The sequence below is a fragment of the Oncorhynchus mykiss genome, chromosome 4 (assembly GCF_013265735.2).
Source record: "Oncorhynchus mykiss isolate Arlee chromosome 4, USDA_OmykA_1.1, whole genome shotgun sequence".
NCBI classification, from domain to species: domain Eukaryota; kingdom Metazoa; phylum Chordata; class Actinopteri; order Salmoniformes; family Salmonidae; genus Oncorhynchus; species Oncorhynchus mykiss.
The window spans coordinates 23,961,757-23,979,628 of NC_048568.1; the positions used below are offsets into that span (position 1 = coordinate 23,961,757).

The following is a 17,872-nucleotide window of genomic DNA, read 5'->3' on the forward strand; positions in this document are numbered from 1 at the left end:
AAACCCACCACTGGTGTGCATGGCCAAAGAGCTCTGTTTTCATGTAATCTGACCATAGCACCGCCTGGAGTTTGATAAATGTCATTGGCACTTGGATTGGATCCTGTGCTATGGTCAGATGTCATGAAAATAGAGCTCTTTGCCCACACACCATTTTAGCCTAAAACCTGGTTGATGGGGTGCATGTGGATCTTCCAGCAAGACAATAACCCCAAGCACTAATCAAAATCCACAAAGAAAGGGTTAATTGGTCATAAAATCAAACATTTTCAATGGCCATCTCAGTGTTCAGACTTGAACCCCACTTGAAAACCTGTGGTTTGAATTGAAGAGTGCAGTCCAGAAAGGATATCAAGGATCTGAAAAGATTCTATATGGAGGAATAGTCTAAGATCCCTCCCAATGTGTTTCAAGGGGAGGGTGCTAGAGTTTTGACAACAGGGTTGCCAATAATGTTGATCCCTATCTTTTTAAAATATTTGTATAAATTGTTAAACAAAATCTATTTCTCTGAGCAATTGTATAAAATAAAAAGCAAAAAAGTATAAAATAATATAATTTCCCATTGTTTTGAGCATACAATTGGAAATATACATATACTGTATAAAATATAAAATATAATCACAATATAATTACATCATATGATAATTCTAATATATAACATAGCTCAGTATTTGTGTTATTTATTTTATACAGTCTTCTTTTGCAAAATTTTATCAATAATTATGGACCTGACTGTACATACAGTGCATTCGGAAAGTATTCAGACCCCTTCACTTTTTATACATTTGGTTACCTTACAGCCTTATTCAATACCCCATAATGACGAAGCAAAAAATGTTTTTTTAGAAATGTTAGCAAATGTATAGAATAAAATAAAACAGAAATACCTTATTTACATAAGTATTCAGACCCTTTGCTATGAGTCTAGACATTTAGCTCAGGTGCTTCCTGTTTCCTTTGATCATCCTTGAGATGTTTCTACAACTTAATTGGAGTCCAAATGCGATAAATTCAATTGATTGGACATGATTTGGAAAGGCACACACCTATATAAGGTCCCACAGTTGACAGTGCATGTCAGAGCAAAAACCAAGCCATGAGGTCGAAGGACGTGTCCGTAGATCTCCAAGACAGGAGTGTGTCGAGGCACAGATCTGGGGAAGGGTACCAAAAAAATGTCAGCAGCATTGGTCCCGGAGAACACAGTGGCCTCCATCATTCTTAAATGGAAGAAGTTTAAAACCACCAAGACTATTCCTAGAGCTGGCCAAACTGAGCAATCGGGGGAGAAGGGCCTTGGTCAGGGTGGTGACCAAGAACCTGATGGTCACTCTGACAGAGCTCCAGAATTTCTCTGTGGAGATGGAAGAACCTTTCAAAACAACATCCATCTCTGCAGCACTCCACCAATCAGGCCTTTATCGTAGAGCGGCCAGATGGAAGCCACTCAATAAAAGGCACGTGACAGCCCGCTTGTAGTTTGCCAAGAGGCACCGAAAGTACTCTCAGACGAGGAGAAACAAGATTCTCTGGACTGATGAAACCAAGATTGAACGCTTTGGCCTGAATTCCAAGCTTGACGTCTGGAGGAAATCTGGCACCATGCCTACGGTGAAGTATGGTGGTGGCAACATCATCCTGTGGGGATGTTTTTCAGCGGCAGTGACAGGGAGACTAGTCATGATCGAGGGAAAGATGAACGGAGTAAAGTACAGAGATCCTGTCTTTGGGACAAGTCTCTGAATGTCCTTGAGTAGCTCAGCCACAGCCCGGACTTGAACCCGATTGAACATCGCTCCCCATCCAACAGAGCTTGAGAGGATCTGCAGAGAAGAATGGGAGAAACTCCCCAAATACTGTACAGGTGTGCCAAGCTTGTAGCATCATACCCAAGAAGACTTGAGGCTGTAATCGCTTCCAAAGGTGCATCAACCAACTACTGAGTAAAGGGTCTGAAGATACATGTAAATGTTTTTTGTTGTAATTATGAGGTATTGTATGTAGATTGATGAGTGAAAACAATTATTTAGTACATTTTATAATAAGGCAGTAAAGTAACAAAATGTGGAAAAGGTGAAGTGGTCTGACTACTTTCCGAATGCTCGGACCTAAAATATACTTCCATTAAAACCATCCATAAATCATGTGTGCCCCACAGTGCATAGAGTGCATGACACCCCAATGACACGGGGGCGTGAGACCCCGACCAGCCACACTATAGACAGAGCTAAATTCAACCCTCCACAACCTCTTTCTCTCTCTCTTCCCGCTTCGTTCTTTTTCCCTCCTTTTTCTCTTCCCTCTGTTTTTCCGCTTACCCTTATGTCTCGGGGGGGGGGGGGGGGGGGGGGGGGCAACACATGATATCGGGCGGACGTTTTAGGCGTGACGCTCTCTCTCAGCACGGCTCCCCTTCAAACGTTGGGCCGCTCACAGAGCAGTCCGGATCTCTCTTCCTCTCCTGGCTATTAAAGAATAATGTGCACTTCTCTGTTGTAGTGTTTGTTTTCATCTCTTTGTTACAGGTGGACTGTAAACATTGAAAAGGAGCCCAGAGAACAGCTAGAGATAGTTAAGATTAGCCCGTGTCATGACTTTTGAATTAAGATTCTCACACGGCTCAGTGAAACCCAGTCAGGCCAGAACCCATATATCATTCAATGAGGATCGCCTTAAAAATGTATCATTTGCAAAAGATACATATTTTATTGACAAAGGAAATCTACTTGACAAATGCTGAGAATTTCAATTGTAAGTGTTCACTTTTGACAGCAACGTTCCTTGTTCTTCCCAAACTACGAATGATCATGAATACTTTTTAAATTACTTCCTTGAGTGATATCTAGACCTATATTTGAGATATTGAATGACTACTGTACATACACAAATCCTGGTAAATCAAGTTGAGATTAGTTGGTTCTTTAAGTAAATATGAATGAATAACTTATCTGTTGCCGACAATCCTTATTTCACTCCATTCTATCACTCCTGATGTTAGCAAACATATCACCAGACATTCAAAAGCTATGAGGCTCTAGCTTCCTCACTCAGGATGGAAGTGTTACAAAGGCCATGGAATATGTTAAGAGAGAGTTGAGAGTGAGTTTCCTGCAAAGTGAGAGTGAGTTTCCTGCGAGTTTCCTGTTTTTGATAGAAAAACGTTGACCTAGTACATCATATAGACTCACCGAAACAATATGAGTGATCTGCAGGGTTGGGGAGTAACGGATTACATTTAATCTGTTACATGTAAGGGATTACAAAAAAAGGGTAACTGTAATCTGTTACTTTACCAGCAAAAATATTGTAATCAGATTACATATAGTTTGGAAAAACTAGATTACTTCGAGGATTACTTTTAAATTTCGAAAGGATGTTTGAGAAAAAAATCTTTGACAAGTCTGTTTTCTCAATGACATTCAAGTCAGCACTGAAAAAAGGCGCGAGTTTAAGTTTGTTCCACCTGAGTGTGTCTGACCACGAGTCAGTGGCCACTATGATCACACACCAAATCTGTTTGATGGATCGCAAGAATGGGCGTTTGTAGGCTACAGTCCAAGCTATGTCTTCAATGGTGCGACTGCTGTCGGCATTCAAAGATTATCCAATTTAACGCTTAGAGGTAAGGATGAGAGCAGTGGTGTAGTCTATGGTGATACGGACATGACTTATTATTGATATCTACATAGGTCATTGATGTGAATCACACTGCTGCTCTCTCATTTAGCTATTTGCGCCTCACGGATTGTGCTTGTTGTGGATGGCTGTACATAAATCTAAATGTGTATTTGAACCCAATAATGGTTGAATTCAAGAAGTTTAAGCTGCCTATCAATCATTGTTTTTGAAACCAGTGGACAGCCAGTGAAAAATGTGCTCTTGCAAAAGCTGCATAGTGCAGATCCCAGCAAATGGAATAAAAGTGAGGCTTTTATTGCTCAATCTAATTCATGCTGATAAAAAAATAAATATCCATAGGCCTAATGGACACATGCTTAAACTCATACACTTTTGATTGACTTAAATGGGCAATCTGTAGTTGCTACATCCATTTTTGTACTTGTAAATTATATAAATTAATGTAAAGATATAATTTAATCATATTATTATATGTAGTAGAAAGCGATTGGTTACAAGAAGCCTACACAACCAACCCATAAAGTAACATTTAACATCCATATACTGTATGTCCAGCTATCTAAACGTTAACATTGATCTGTCCTGCAATAGAGGTTGTTCAATTGGTAACATACATTACATCTTCTAAATGCCTCAAGGGGAAAGTAATCTAAAAGTAACTGAATGCTATCAGATTACATTACTGAGTTTGGGTAATACAAAGTGACATTACTGACTACAATTGTAACGGATTCCATTTAGAAAGTAACCTACCCAACCCTGGACTGATCTGCTTATCTATCTTGTTGACGCTGAGTACACTCCGTCCTGAAGGAGGGGTAAAACCCTCATATCTTCCAGAGCAAACTGCACTACAAGCCATTGTCTGGCCCTTTCCTGTGTCACCAGCCTGTTTGCTAAGGTTTCCATCTCGGACAAGGAGACTATCCCTCCCTGTTTAACACACACACACACACACACACACACACACACACACACACAAGGTAATTTCCCAGTACAAGGAGACAGCAAACATGCATAATCTAAAATAGCTCCCAGAGACTCAAAAGGGTGTTTACTCCTCAGAGAGGGAGATGAGAGGCGAGATGGGTGGAGGGTGTCAGGACCTCACAGGGTCTTCCAATCCTAGCAGCCCGTCAAGTCAAACAAGAAGAATGAGGAACATCCTCTCTGTGAATGATAACTCTGAGGAAACTTCAATAATGGCTAAAGATAAAGAAAGATTATGTTCTCCCTGGTGAGATGTAGAGGCCTATTCATCATCAGGTCGATGAAGGAGTGGCCTGGGTATCCAGGTGACCCTGTCTGTGGCCTGAGCTTTATATCTCATCCTGTTTCAGATGGTTTCCTGTGTCTGTGTCTGTTTGTGTGTGATAGTATCTGCTGATAGCGCCACTTTACTAAACATTGATGATCACAATATGAGTCAGACGTCCATCGGATCAGGTGTACTTTACAAAATAGATTAAAGGTCTCCTTGCATTTCACAGAAGTGAGACGATAACAGGTCTTCTCATTTATCAAAACATTGGCCCCAACTCAACCCATTACCTCACACACATTTCAAATAGTTGAATACCAATAATGATGTCACTAACGATGTCAATGGATACCTTGTGGTGGAACATTCACCTTCTTACCCATTTATATCCGTTCAATATTAGTCCTGATGGTAACAGTAACAACAACAACAAGAGACCTCACAGACACCACAGGGAGATGTACTGTAATACGCTTTAAGATGCAAAACCATGTTTAACCTACCAGTGCTCTTCTTATCAGCTCACTCTTACTTCTATTTTTGATATTTCTTTGAATTATTCACCAGCTAACCTGGGTTAAGACCTTTTTGTCCTTTGTATAGTACAGAATGCTGAGTCGCTATACATGTCTTGTTGTAAAGTCTACGCTTTCACCTGTGTAAATTATTGATATTGGACATAACAGTAACAGTTTGCTCTGTTGTAGCTTCTTGGTTCTATCCACAGAGGACACAACACCGTGTCCTACATTAAGTCATAGACCACATGCCCTATCGTTATATCACAACAGATAACACTGAAGCAACAATGATCATGTAGGCTATTACTCCCTCCTCTCCGGTCATCGCCCCCATGGATGGAACACTCAGCAACCCTGTTAACCAATGCTATGGTTCCTCTGGATACTATGGCAGGCTGGCTGGGAATTTAAAAATGCACTCTGCTTAAGGAGGAGGTGGATTTTATTACTTATATGTTTGTTTATCGTGAATGATCAACATAAACATGAACAAATAATAAGACAAATCCAAATTGTGACGTCAATCAAACTAAAGGGATATCAGGTGCACCGTGTAGAGGAACCAAGAAATCCTAAGCCCCATGCATTTAAGTGTAAGCCCAACACATCAAACTAGAGTGGCTGAGAGCAAGGGGCATTAGCCAGTGGATCCCCTCAGCTTAGAGGAGTCTGTATTTCCAAGGTTCTCCTCCTAGTCAGCACACCATGCGCTTCCACCGCTCAGCCTTGCCTGGTCAGCTGGACCCAGCTGGTTTGAAATGAGAAGAGAAAATGAAATATAGGAGAGAATTGAGAAGTGGAAATTAGAGGAGAGGGCCCACTGGGCACACCATATCATTTCAATGTGTATAATTGGGTAATATTTGGTTGTGATGTTGATCAATGAGATTACAACCTATATTTACCCACTCAAAAGTTAGACAGCCAAAAGTTAGTTGAATTTCCTATGTGTTATCACTGTGCTTTTGAACATTTAACAGCACAGCACAGTTAAAGGGGAATACAATGTCAGATGTCAGGGTGTTGAGACGCAAATTAGTTGAGATGAAGATGACAGCTAGCAGCGATCAACCAGACAGCAGCCAGCCAACAGTGGCTTATATTCCATGTCTCAAATAAACCAACGTGTACATGATTTGCCCTAAGTGTCTAAACACTGGACTGAAAATCATCATAGACCCCACCAACCAGGGATTCTGTCATTTTGTCATGATAGAATGTGCACAGTGTGAAGGTGATCATGATGCATTTAGGAGGAGTGTTCACACTTCCTCCAGGCTGCAGGAGGGCTCCAGAGAAGATGTGCCATTTGATATAGATGTGAGGATGGTTCTTCTAGCCCACAAACTTGGACTTGGTTACGCAGCTCTAAACAAAAAATGATTTCCTTGCATCTCAGCTCATATCAGAGACATGACAGGAGAGTGACAGGTAAAATAAAAAAGAGAGAGTAGGTGACTTGCTGTGTATAAATAACATGTTTTTCCCTGCTCCAGCAAATGTATTCAAAGTGAATAAACAAAGTGATAGAAAAACATAGCTACAGTTGGAGTTGGAAGTTTACATACACTTAGGTTGGAGTCATTAAAACACGTTTTTCAACCACTCCACAAATGTCTTGTTAACAAACTATCGTTTTGGCAAGTCGATTAGGACATCTACTTTGTGCATGACACAAGTCGTTTTTCCAACAATTGTTAACAGACAGATTATTTCACTTATAATTCACTGTATCACAATTCCAGTGGGTCATAAGTTTACATACACTAAATTGACTGTGCCATTGAATAGCTTGTAAAATTCCAGAAAATGATGTAATGGCTTTAGAAGCTTCTGGTAGGCTAATTGACATCATTTGAGTCAATTGGAGATATTTCAAGGTCTACCTTCAAACTCAGTGCCTCTTTGCTTGACATCATGGGAAAATCAAAAGAAATCAGCCAAGACTTCCACAAGTCTGTCTCATCCTTGGGAGCAATTTCCAAATGCCTGAATGTACCACGCTCATCTGTACAAACAATAGTACGCAAGTTTAAACACCAGCCGTCATACCGCTCAGGAAGGAGACGCGTTCTGTCTCCTAGAGATGAACATACTTTGGCGCGAAAAGTGCAGATCAATCCCAGAACAACATCAAAGGACCTTGTGAAGATGCTGGAGAAAACAGGTACAAAAGTATCTATATCCACAGTAAAACAAGTCCTATATCAACATAACCTGAAAGGCCGCTCAGCAAGGAAGAAGCCACTGCTCCAAAACCGCCATAAAAAAGCCAGACTACGGTTTGCACATGGAAAAAAAGATTGTACTTTTTGGAGAAATGTCCGCTGGTATAATGAAACAAAAATAGAACCATCGTTATGTTTGGAGGAAAAAGGGGGTGGCTTGCGAACTGAAGAACACGGGGGTGGCAGCATCAATTGTGGCGGTACTTTGCTGCAGGAGGGACTGGTGCACTTCACAAAATAGATGGCATCATGAGGTAGGAAAAGTATGTTGATATATTGAAGCAACATCTCAAGACATCAGTCAGGAAGTTAAAACTTGGTCGCAAATGGGTCTTCCAAATGGACAATGACCCCAAGCATACTTCCAAAGTTGTGGCAAAATGGCTTAAGGACAACAAAGTCAAGTTATTGGAGTTGCCATCACAAAGCCCTGACCTCAATCCCATAGGAAATTTGTGGGCAGAAGTGAAAAGGCGTGTGAGCAAGGAGGCCTTCAAATCTGACTCAGTTACACCAGCTCTGTCAGGAGGAATGGGCCAAAATTCACCCAAATTATTTTGGGAAGCTTGTGGATGGCTACCCGAAACTTTTGACCAAAGTTAAGCAATTTAAAGGCAAAGCTACCAAATACTAATTGAGTGTATGTAAACTTCTGCCCCACTGGGAATGTGATGAAAGAAATAAAAGCTGAAATAAATCATTATACTATTATTCTGACATTTCACATTCTTAATAAGGACATTTTTTCTAGGATTAATAAATGTCGGGAGTTGTGAAAAACTGAGTTTAAACAAAATAGACAAAATCCCTAATCACGGTAGATGCTAGTCATCTTGGTGCTGGTACGAGCAAGCCCTGGAAAATGGTAAAGATCCACCTCTATCATAGGATGTCAAATGATAACCTCCTGAAAAGAATGCAGCACAGAGGAACACAGAATGCAGATGAATGTCTGAACTCTGTAAAAATGGTAGTGATGCCCCAAAACTATCTTTGTGGGCAAAACCACTGGTCTGACCCCTGAGTGTCTTATCACAATAAAACAAAAAACAACATTCTGCCTTGAAGCAATGTGTTGAAAAACGGATTCTCGTAATATGCAAATTAGCACATATTTAAGGAGGTGGGTCTTCATTTGCATATTTTAAAATAAATAAATAAATAAAACTTAGAATACAAAATTATATTGTATTTATGTATACTTTCAACTGGAAAAGTTTCAGTCTGATAAGAATTTCTAAAAAATTTAAAAAATATATTTAACATTTATTTAACTAGGCTAGTCAGTTAAGAACAAATTATTATTTACAATGACGGCCTACCAAAAGGCAAAAGGCCTCCTGTGGGGATGGGAGCTGGGATTAAAAATAAATAAAATATAAATATAGGACAAAAACACATCAAGAGAGACAACACAACACTGCATAAAGAGTATACAACAACATAGCAAGGCAGCAACACATGATAACACAGCATGGTATCAACATAACATGACAACAACATGGTAGCAACACAACATAGTAGCAGCACAAAACATGGTACAAACATTATTGGGCACAGACAACAGCACAAAGGGCAAGAAGGTAGAGACAACAATACATCACGCAAAGCAGCCACAATTGTCAGTAAGAGTGTCCTCGATTGAGTCTTTGAATTAAGAGATTGAGATAAACTGTCCTGTTTGAGTGTTTGTTGCAGCTTGTTCCAGTCACTAGCTGCAGCGAACTGAAAAGAGGAGCGACCCAGGAATGTGTGTGCTTTGGGGACCTTTAACAGAATGTGACTGGCAGAACGGGTGTTATATGTGGAGGACGAGGGCTGCATTAGATATCTCAGATAGGGGGGAGTGAGGCCTAAGAGGGTTTTATAAATAAGCATCAACCAGTGGGTCTTGCGACAGGTATACAGAGATGACCAGTTTACAGAGGAGTATAGAGTGCAGTGATGTGTCCTATAAGGAGCATTGGTGGAAAACCTTGGTTCCCATGATGGCATACAACATTTTACGTTTGACTTTTTTCAAAATCCAACGTAGATTCCACGTCACAAAATATTGGCAAATTACGTTGAAACAACATTGATTTAACCAGTTTGTGCCCAGTGGGGGGAGAGGAATTCAGCGGAAAACATAGAATAAAGGAGAGGGGAACTGAGAATAGAGTAAGAGAGGAGAGTGTGGTTTACTACCTGTGTGAACGTTCCACCCACTGCAGTGTCACCTGGCTGGCCACCTCTGTAAAATGTGAACACAACTTGTAGCTTGATGTGAGGACTCCCGAGATCCCACTGTTAAAAAGAAGCATACAGAAAGACCTGGTATAGACAACACTGGCCTGGAAAATACCAGCAATGGATAGAGAGCTGTCAGAGCAGCCAGCGAGAGGGAGGGTAGTCCTGCTTTCAATCGGCCTGATTCTAAACAAATGGAATTCCAAAATCATGATCATCATCAAGATAGCAAACAATTGAACATTTCTCTATTTGGCCAGGAATGCTTTTAAGATGTTTTAAGATAAATGTAGGCACGTTTTGGTGAGGTAAAGTGGGAGAAATAATTCTCTGAGATATCTTTGTTTTTCAGGTCATGCATTTTTCATTTACATTTCAATACATTATTCATCCTCTCATAACATTCGCCGTTTACCCCACTTCCTGAGGTGAAACGTTAAAATGTGTCCTTTTTTTCTATTAATAAATCATTCAATGCCCAAAGGGGATTCTGTGTCAGCATCAGTGTTTTTTATAGCCTCCCCCTTGCCAAAACAGCAAGCCTCTGACAGACAAGGAAGACAAGGGCTGCATAGTCTATAATAGCTTCCTCCAAATTTGCTACAACAATAAAGATGTAACGATTCAACTGTTGGAATTGGCTGACAATTCATACACTTTTAAGAGAGCTAAGAAACAATAACGCTAACCCTAGCTTAATGTCCTCAACCCTAACCCTAACTTAATGTCCACACCCCTGCTCAACCCTAACCCTAGCAATAACCCTAACCCTAGCTTAATGTCCTCAACCCTAACCCTAACCATAGCTCAGTCTGGCTCTGCCTTTGGCCCAGGGTGCAGGAGCCCAGCTTCAAGTAGCTCATCATAACCAATGCATATATCCCATAATAAACTCACATCAGAAAGTGAATGGGAGCATGCTGACCCAACTTTGACAATGTCAGGTGGTAATTATTAGTTTTGTTGCACATTTTAAAGCATAAAATGATGCATATAGTCAAACAATCACCAATCGACCAAATCATATAAATCCCTTAAGATTCCATTACTGGTTGGCGTTCCTTTACTGTAGTACAAGGAGGAATACTGTGGCGGAATTCTTTAATACCTGGAAAAAAGAACTTGGCCATCAAATGAGAATGTGTTCTCAGTCAACTTACCTGGTAAAATAAGGGTTAAATAAATAAAATCGGAACAACACTGTATGCGCTAAGAAAAGTTTACACACTATCCCAATGGAATTCCAATTCCAGGAAGTTGTGTTACAGAGTAATGTAGAATCAAATCAAACTTTATTTGTCACATGCGCCGGATACAATAGGTGTAGTAGACCTTGCCGTGAAATGCTTACTTACAAGCCCTTAACCAACAATGTAGTTCCAGAAAGGAAAAGATAACACAATAAAATAACAAGGCTATATACAGGGGTTATCGGTACTGAGTCAATGTGCGGGGGGACAGGTTAGCCGAGATAATTTGTACATGTAGGTAGGGGTAAAGAGACTATGCATAGATAATAAATAGCAAGTAGCAGCAGTGTAAAAATAAATGGGGTGGGGTGGGGGGGTCATTGTAAATAGTCAGAGTGGCCATTTGATTCATTGTTCAGCAGTCTTATGGCTTGGGGGTGGAAGCTGTTAAGGAGCTTTTTGGTCCTAGACTTGGCGCACCGGTACCTCTTGCTGTGTAGTAGCAGAGAGAACAGTATATGACCATTTTTGGGGCTTTCCTCTGAATAGTATTTAGGTCCTGGATGGCAGGAAGCTTGGTCTCCAGTGATGTATTGGTCACTACGCACTGCTCTACATCACTCCTACACTCATATCAAATAGTTTATTAATTTGAAGCAGACCCCATCTGTTGTTGTCAGGTGGTGGATATTAGTTTTTTTGCACATTTTATTAGATCAATCTATGCCTGTAGTCAAACACTCAGGGCCTCCTGAGTGGCGCAGCGGTCTAAGGCTCTGCAGCTCAGTGCTAGAGGCGTCACTACAGACACCCTGGTTCAAATCCAGGCTGTATCACAACGGGCTTGCAATTGTCCCAGTGTTGTCCGGTGTTGTCCGGTGTTGGCCATCATTGTAAATACGAATTTGTTCTTAACTGACTTGCCATGTTAAATAAATAAAATGCAATCAGCAGTCATATTGATGTGTTGTTTAATTATTGGCATACTTTTGGCTAAATCTATATGAATTCAATCACTTTTTGAGAGCATCCCTTGTAATTTAACAGTTATCAGAAAGTTACTTTTTGGACCTGAATGCCAAAGCATTCAAGAGATAGAGATGCTCACAGTTGGCTCATTTGCATACCCCACTATACCATGAGACATCCGTGTCTTCATTACTGGAAAATAAAAAAGGTTCAGTTTGATATCATTTAGAACCTTACAAGCTGGGTTGTCAAACTATTTTCTAATTTATTGAAAAATATGTTTTTGAATAAAAATTCGATTTTCTACCTTAAACAAAAATTATCCAAAAATGTGTAAAATTGATTTTTTTCATAGTTGCATATGTTGTAGCTTAGACCTTACATCTTTCAAGGTTTTTGTGTTGTGCCCACCATCTGTTGTGCCTGACACAACTTGCTCTTGAACACAAGGTGGGTGTCATTTCAGCAAAAATCGCTGAAGTTGGAGACTTTTATCTCCCTCACCAACTTCAAACATCAGCTATCTGAGCAGCTAATCGATCGCTGCAGCTGTACATAGTCCATCGGTAAATAGCCCACCACATTTACCTACCTCATCCCCATACTGTTTTTATTTATTTACTTTTCTGCTCTTTTGCACACCAGTACCTCTACCTGCACATGACCATCTGATAATTTATCACTCCAGTGTTAATCTGCTAAATTGTAATTATTCACCTACCTCCTCATGCCTTTTGCACACAATGTATATAGACTTTTTCTGTGTTATTGACTTGTTTATTGTTTACTTCATGTGTAACTCTGTATTGTTGTTTGCTCACACTGCTATGCTTTATCTTGGCCAGGTCGCAGTTGTAAATGAGAACTTGTTCTCAACTAGCCTACCTGGTTAAATAAAGGTGACATAAATTATTTTTTTTTAAATAATAGAATCGACCTATCACTTTAGACCACTACAATTTAGCTGGTACACCATACCATTGACATTTAAATTGAATTTACATTTTTACTTCTAATTACAACCACAAAGATGGCTGCCAATCCACCCAACATTGAATGTCAACTTAAATGGTCATGTCTATATTATTATCTATATTTCTATGATTTCAATAAGTTTCCTATGGAGGATTGGCAGTATAATTTAAAACAACAGATATTCCCATTCAAGTCAACCTCATCTGATCTGTGGACCTCTGTCTTTGTGGTACCATTTGAAAGTCAGAATTTCAATTGTATTTTAGAACATTTATCAGACAAAACCTGACACCCAAGAGCATGTTGTGTCTCAACCGATAGTGGGTACAACACAAGAACCTCAGATCATGTAAAATAGGTCTAAACTACAACATGAAATAAATCGTAGTTTACGCGTTTTTAGATATTTGACTTTTCAAGTAAAAAAATGTCAATTTTTGTACGCTGTTAATTTATATAAATCTCAACCGTTTATCTTTTCCAGTGATGAATTCTGAGCACCTTTATCTCTTGAATGTTTTGGCATTCAGGTCCAAGAAAGTCACTTTCTGAGCACTTCTGCAATGGGCAAATATATGCTGAACACAAATATAAACGCAACATGCAACAATTTAAATTATTTTACTGAGTTACAGTTCATAATAAGGAAATCAGTGAATATCAATAAATTCATTAGGCCCTAATCTATGGATTTCACATGACTGGTCAGGGGTGCAGCCATGGGTGGGCCTGGGAAGGCTTATGCCCACCCACTTGGGAGCCAGGCCTAGCCAGTCTTTCCACACAAAAGGCTTTAATTACCAACAGAAACACTCCTCAGTTTCATCAGTTGTCCAGGTGGCTGGTCTCAGACGATCCCACATGTGAAGAAGCCGGATGTGGAGGTCCTAGGCAGGCATAGTTACACGTGGTCTGCGGTTGTGAGGCCGGTTGGACGTACTGCCACATTTTTGAAACTACATTGGAGGCAGCTTATGGCAGAGAAATTAACATTCAATTATCTGGCAACAGCTCTGGTGGACATTCCTGCAATCAGCATGCCAATTGCACATTCCCTCAAAATTTGAGACATCTGTGGCATTGTGTTGTGTCAAAAAATTGCACATTTTAGAGTGGCCTTTTATTCTCCCCAGCACAAGGTGCACCTGTGTAATGATCATGCTGTTTAATCAGCTTCTTGATATGCCACACCTGTCAGGTGGATGGATTATCTTGGCTGGCAAAGGAGAAATGCTGTTGGTTTTCTGTGTTAAGCTTGGAACAAATAGCTGTAGATGGCACATTAGCTATTTTGAGAGAGAGGTTTTGAGGAAAGTGAATGATTGTATTTGTTCCCTGTGATAGGCTGGCCAATACCTTGTCATCTAAAAGGCTTAAAGAGGAACTGAGAAATAAATAGTTGTAAAAGTATTATTATTTTTTACTGCAGACTATGGCTGGTAAACACACATGGCTGGTGGCTAAAACTAATGGCTCTCCCACAGAGTCAGGAAACACACCTTTTCAAGGAAACACACAGGCCCTGATTTCACATTGCAGGCACCTGTGCCAAGCAGGCACTCCCACCAATTAGGCAATATGAGCAATGCAATACAACAGGACATGTTTGGATGTGACAGAAAGCACAGGTTGTGGATTAAATGAATGATGAATTGGTGGAGAAAATACATAACATTGCATCCAATAATCTACAGTTTAAAAATGTAAATAAATACTTTGAATCCATATTTTAAAATAGTCATATTGTCCATAGTGAAGGGCTCTCCTTCACATTCCCCATAGTGGTCCATTGCTTGTGCCAGAAAGAGATATCCCACTGGGCACACCGTGTCATTTCAACATGGAAATGCTGGTAATATTTGGTTGAGCTATTTGGTTTTATTCACCCACTCAAAAACACAGCCAACAGCCAGTTATTTTTATTTCATTACTGTCAAGTTTGAAAACAGTTCTCAACTAATAATCAACTACATTTAAATATTGGAGTGAGGTTAAGAACACATTTTGATCTGATTTGATCAAAACACACCATGAATTCAACAGGGATTGCCAACAATGCAGTGTGTTGCGGGCACTCCTGGAACACAGGAGGGATGGTTGCTGATAATGGGCCTCTGTAAGCCTATGTAGATGTTCCATTTAACATAAATCAGCCATCTTTCAAAAACAAGGACATTTCTAATTGACCCCAAACTTTTGAACGGTAGAGTATAATAAACAAACAAAAAAGTGCTGTCGGAACAGGCTTGATGCTCTTAACATCTTAAGCTCTTCCATTCCCTTACTCATTGGCCCTCCCACTGCCTCCCTTGCGGTTAGGTGCATATTTCAGGCAGTACAGGCAATGCCAACCTATGTTTACCTCTGTAGCATTGAGTTGCAAAGACTTACACCTGCTGTAAAGGGGGAAAACAAATATTAGCTGGAGAAGATATTCAAATGTCATGTAAAATGTCATGATTTGGACTCCACTGTACCTATAATGTCTGCAAAGGTTGGAGTTCTCAAAGGCCCTCTTCCCTTTGTTTTCTTTCATATTCTTCGTTGACATGAGGCCGGTTATCAGGGTTCTGTATAGAACAATGACATCCCTATACCAGTCTGCTGTTCCCACATGCTTCAAGAGGGCCACCATTGTTCCTGTTCCCAAGAAAGCTAAGGTAACTGAGCTAAACGACTACCGCCCCGTAGCACTCACTTCCGTCATCATGAAGTGCTTTGAGAGACTAGTCAAGGACCATATCACCTCCACCCTACCTGACACCCTAGACCCACTCCAATTTGCTTACCGCCCAAATAGGTCCACAGACGATGCAATCTCAACCACACTGCACACTGCCCTAACCCATCTGGACAAGAGGAATACCTATGTGAGAATGCTGTTCATTGACTACAGTTCGGCATTCAACACCATAGTACCCTCCAAGCTCGTCATCAAGCTCGAGACCCTGGGTCTCGACCCCGCCCTGTGCAACTGGGTACTGGACTTCCTGACGGGCCGCCCCCAGGTGGTGAGGGTAGGCAACAACATCTCCTCCCCGCTGATCCTCAACACTGGGGCCCCACAAGGGTGCGTTCTGAGCCCTCTCCTGTACTCCCTGTTCACCCACGACTGCGTGGCCACGCACGCCTCCAACTCAATCATCAAGTTTGCGGACGACACAACAGTGGTAGGCTTGATTACCAACAACGACGAGACGGCCTACAGGGAGGAGGTGAGAGCCCTCGGAGTGTGGTGTCAGGAAAATAACCTCACACTCAACGTCAACAAAACTAAGGAGATGATTGTGGACTTCAGGAAACAGCAGAGGGAACACCCCCCTATCCACATCGATGGAACAGTAGTGGAGAGGGTAGCAAGTTTTAAGTTCCTCGGCATACACATCACAGACAAACTGAATTGGTCCACTCACACAGACAGCATTGTGAAGAAGGCGCAGCAGCGCCTCTTCAACCTCAGGAGGCTGAAGAAATTCGGCTTGTCACCAAAAGCACTCACAAACTTCTACAGATGCACAATCGAGAGCATCCTGGCGGGCTGTATCACCGCCTGGTACGGCAACTGCTCCGCCCTCAACCGTAAGGCTCTCCAGAGGGTAGTGAGGTCTGCACAACGCATCACCGGGGGCAAACTACCTGCCCTCCAGGACACATACACCACCCGATGTCACAGGAAGGCCATAAAGATCATCAAGGACATCAACCACCCGAGCCACTGCCTGTTCACCCCGCTATCATCCAGAAGGCGAGGTCAGTACAGGTGCATCAAAGCTGGGACCGAGAGACTGAAAAACAGCTTCTATCTCAAGGCTATCAGACTGTTAAACAGCCACCACTAACATTGAGTGGCTGCTGCCAACACACTGACACTGACTCAACTCCAGCCACTTTAATAATGGGAATTGATGGGAAATGATGTAAATATATCACTAGCCACTTTAACCAATGCTACCTTATATAATGTTACTCACCCTACATTATTCATCTCATAGGCATACGTATATACTGTACTCTATATCATCGACTGTATCCTTATGTAATACATGTATCACTAGCCACTTTATCTATGCCACTTTGTTTACATACTCATCTCATATGTATATACTGTACTCGATACAATCTACTGTATCTGCCTATGCTGCTCTGTACCATCACTCATTCATATATCCTTATGTACATATTCTTTATCCCCTCACACTGTGTACAAGACAGTAGTTTTGGAATTGTTAGTTAGATTACTTGTTGGTTATTACTGCATTGTCGGAACTAGAAGCACAAGCATTTCGCTACACTCGCATTAACATCTGCTAACCATGTGTATGTGACAAATACAATTTGATTTGATTTGATTTGAACAACATATGTACCTTACAAGAAACACACCATGACCTAATTTAAAACTGAAACAAATATGGTAATAGTTTACCGGTGCATTGCTCACTTCACCCAGTCCGGGATATCTCTCCCCCCAGCTTTGAGATTCTGTATCTGTAATTTTACAAAAGGACACTAATGCATTACACATGTACAGGATTTTTCCATCCAGTACTACATGGAAATACGATGTCATTCAACTCATACCAATGAAACATTTAAAGCTGCAATATTTAACTTTTTGGGCAACCCTGACATAATTCATATAGAACTGTGTGTTATAGATCTGTCATTCGCATTGAAAGCAAGTCTAAGAAGCGGTATATCTGTTCTATGTGCACTGTTTCTATGCTTCCCATTCTTCTTTTGTTTTTGTACACCAGCTTCAAACAGTTGAAAATACAATAGTTGTGGGTATTTAAAATATATTTCACAGCGGTTTAGATGGTACAATGATTCTCTACACTTGCTTGTTTTGTCACA

At 40.7% G+C, this 17,872-nt stretch overlaps 1 long non-coding RNA gene across 1 annotated transcript; it reads right to left on the reverse strand.

The window, feature by feature from the left end:
- Window positions 1-5,858: 5,858 nt before the first annotated feature.
- On the reverse strand, window positions 5,859-13,877 carry LOC118964396. Its single transcript, XR_005051443.1, has 3 exons — window positions 13,817-13,877; window positions 9,840-9,938; window positions 5,859-6,172 (listed from the first exon to the last, which is right to left on the reverse strand). It is a non-coding gene; the product is annotated as an uncharacterized LOC118964396 (long non-coding RNA).
- Between the last annotated feature and the right edge of the window lie 3,995 nt (window positions 13,878-17,872).